Source organism: Chrysochloris asiatica, unplaced genomic scaffold (genome assembly GCF_000296735.1).
Source record: "Chrysochloris asiatica unplaced genomic scaffold, ChrAsi1.0 scaffold00019, whole genome shotgun sequence".
Taxonomy (NCBI): domain Eukaryota; kingdom Metazoa; phylum Chordata; class Mammalia; order Afrosoricida; family Chrysochloridae; genus Chrysochloris; species Chrysochloris asiatica.
Genome location: NW_006408537.1, coordinates 11,415,340 through 11,417,884, shown reverse-complemented (window position 1 = coordinate 11,417,884; position 2,545 = coordinate 11,415,340). Strand labels below are relative to the sequence as shown.

The 2,545-nt window shown below is 39.9% G+C and overlaps 1 protein-coding gene and 1 pseudogene across 1 annotated transcript in view; one reads left to right on the top strand and one right to left on the bottom strand.

Annotated features, from left to right (window-relative positions):
* Positions 1–2,545, top strand: part of KHDRBS2 (KH domain containing, RNA binding, signal transduction associated 2) — an 864,427-nt gene that overhangs the window by 353,844 nt on the left and 508,038 nt on the right. The window lies entirely within an intron of this gene.
* Positions 1,340–2,545, bottom strand: part of LOC102811185 — a 62,012-nt pseudogene continuing 60,806 nt past the window's right edge.

Sequence of the window (2,545 nt, the reverse complement as noted above, 5' to 3'; positions counted from 1 at the left end):
AAAGGTCTTGTTTCAATCTTTTGCATATCACTTTCCAGTTCTGCCTGCACATCTGTTGAAAAGACTATCTCCTCCCCATGCGATATACTTAGGCAATTTGTCAAAAATCAGTTGACTGTATGTGGACGGGTTAATTTCTGGATTCTCGTTTCTGTTCTATTGATCAATGTATCTTTCATTGTACCAGTACCAGGCTGTTTTGATTACTGTAGCTATGTAGTAAATTTTGAAATCAGGGAGTGAGATGTTTCTAACCTTATTCTTCTTCTTAAGCAGTGCTTTACTTATCCTGGGCAGTATTATATTTTTGTGTTTACCATTTTATCTAAAGTATTCCAAGATGCTAATGAAAATCACTGTATTTGTGTGATTGTAGACACAGCTTCTTATAAGTATTGTCAATCAGTTCGACGATTAGAAAGAGGGAAAATCATTTGTTTTGTGGAATTTTACACTATTGTTTTAGTCTGATTTATTTGGTGTACCTTATAAAGTGAAAACCAGTGGCAAGAACATGAGAAGAGACCGAAGAAAGAAAATTATTTGAAAGTAAGGTTCCAATCAATGGTTATTTTCTTATTATTTGTCAAAGATGTCTTAGTGAGACATGTTCTCTCCATTGGTAAAATTAGGTTTAGACAAAAAAAAGGTCTTTTCACAAATATGTGATGAGGTGGAGACACTCTTAGAAGTGGAAGCATGATACTGAGGCTGGCATTTCATAGGAATGCAGTTATTAAACCTGACATCTTTTTTGGGGGGGAGGGGAGTGTCAGGTTTAATAACAAAAAAGCATGTCACATACTTTCACTATCATCCATGTCACCATCAACCCCTCACCCTCAAAATCTTTCCTACCCTCATGAATTTAATTTGACTATAGTCAAGGCTCTTCTAGTAGCATAGTGGTTACGAATCGGGCTGTGAACTGCAAGGTCAGCAGTTCGAAATTACCAGCTGCTCCGTGGGAGAAAGATGAGGCTTTCTGCTCCTGTAAAGATTTACAGCCTCAGAAACCCTGTTCAGGGTCGGTATGGGTCGGAACCGACTTGACGGCACTTAACAACAACAACAATATAGTCAAGGCTGGGTATACAAAAGAGATCAAAAGCAGCCCTTAGGAAGCATTTGTTCTCAAAACGTGGATTATGATTCAGAAAGAGAAAGAGCTATCTTCCACAATGTTCAGCACCTTTTTCCTTAAAAAAAAAATTTTTTTGGATAAAGTAAAAAAAAAAAAAAAAATTAAAATAATCTTATAGCTGCCTAGGGGAAAAAAATCTTAAGCCTTCCACATAGACAGTCTCATATTCTCTGTACTGAAATCAGTCTGAGTCCATTACTCATTCCCTGTCCGGATCTTCTTGTGACTTTTCTTAGACTTTTCAGGGAACTTTGAGTGACTCCTGTGTCTTTGACTGTGGGATTTCAAGCGGAATCGGTGCTGTAGATCTCAGGACTTACTGCAGTGAAATCGTGGCTCTTTCTCCTATGTCTTTTTCGAGGAGGCGAAGGATTCCTCCTTTTGGGAGACGGACTCCGCCTTCTGGGTGACCGGCTCCTACTCCTGTAGCAAAGAGTGGGAGAACATTGGGGCTTGTCATGTCTCTGTAGCCTCCCCGGCGGTGGTCAGATGGTACTCTCTCCAGCTTCTCATCTTCCTGAACTCCAAGTCATCCATGTCCTCTTCTAGGGCACTAACCTGAGGCTCCAATTGTTCAGCTTCCTCTAGCACCTAACGTTTCTGTAGTAGGGGCAGAATAATGTCACAGACTCTCTCACTATGTAGTAGCTCATCAATAACCTCATCCACAAGTATCAGTTCAAACTCCCCAGATCAGTTTTGGCTCTTGATTTTCCAATAGTCATTGTACAGAGGCTCCAAGTACTTGGAGCAATCAATTGCAGTGCCTGTCAGTCTCATGTAAAGTGTCCCTAACATGTGGACATATGTGAAGTCTTCATTTTTGATAAATTCTACAGTGATATCCTTCTTGTGTTGAATCTGCGGCATCTTCAAGGTCAAACACAGAAAAGGAGTTGGCTTTATGTTGCCGCCATAAATACCACCTGCAAACCTTAACTGCATGGTTTTATCAACTACAAGTTCAGCTGTAATTCCAAAGCATTCCTTTTTCTAGTACTTGGACTCATAGATTCGCATCCGAATGATCTTTTCCACTAGATATGGAGGATTGGTGCTGTGGATTCTGTGAGTATCCTTTACTTAGGGTTCGCCATGTTATTATAAGTGTTTCAGCTCTATTTCCATCGGGTTCTTTAATTCGTCACATCCAGGTTCAAAGATCAAAACAAATGCAATAGTTACAGAAAAAGGAGGAGGAAGTCTCACTAAATTTGTGAAGCGACTATTTTGAGCCTAGAAATGTGACATTGGAAGGCACTTCCTTCCTGGAATGACAACACTGGATAACATCTCTTGATTGCTCAGTTTGTAGGACCATTTGAACAGTAGACATTGCAGACTGCTCATTAAAAATGCTGCCCTGGTCCTATAATACATAATGCCATTCTTGGTCACAGT